The sequence below is a fragment of the Puntigrus tetrazona genome, chromosome 17 (assembly GCF_018831695.1).
Source record: "Puntigrus tetrazona isolate hp1 chromosome 17, ASM1883169v1, whole genome shotgun sequence".
NCBI lineage: Eukaryota > Metazoa > Chordata > Actinopteri > Cypriniformes > Cyprinidae > Puntigrus > Puntigrus tetrazona.
In genome coordinates this window covers 15,762,207-15,762,482 of record NC_056715.1, presented here as the reverse complement: position 1 = coordinate 15,762,482, position 276 = coordinate 15,762,207, and the positions used below count along the sequence as shown (strand labels likewise).

General features: G+C 28.6%; 1 protein-coding gene across 1 annotated transcript in view; it reads left to right on the top strand.

Annotated features, from left to right (window-relative positions):
* Positions 1-276, top strand: part of LOC122362003 (sodium/potassium/calcium exchanger 3-like) — a 6,673-nt gene that overhangs the window by 4,533 nt on the left and 1,864 nt on the right. The gene's annotated exons all lie outside the window — the stretch shown is intronic.

The following is a 276-nucleotide window of genomic DNA, read 5'->3' as shown; positions in this document are numbered from 1 at the left end:
TGTTTGGGGTTGATAAGATTTTTGTAGATGTTTTTGAAAGTCGTCTCTTATGTTCACCAAAGCCAACAGTAATATTATGAAATAAAACTCCATTTTAACATAACTAATGGCAAAGCTGCGTATTTTCTCTAGTTCTCAGTGTAAAGTGATCCTTAAGAAATCGTTTATTCTTTTTATTATTATTATTATGCTTTATTCCAGGTATTGTCTTTCTTTAATTTGAAAACAGTTGTGCTATTCAGTAAATTTCAAAAGAAATAGAAACATCTTGCAACA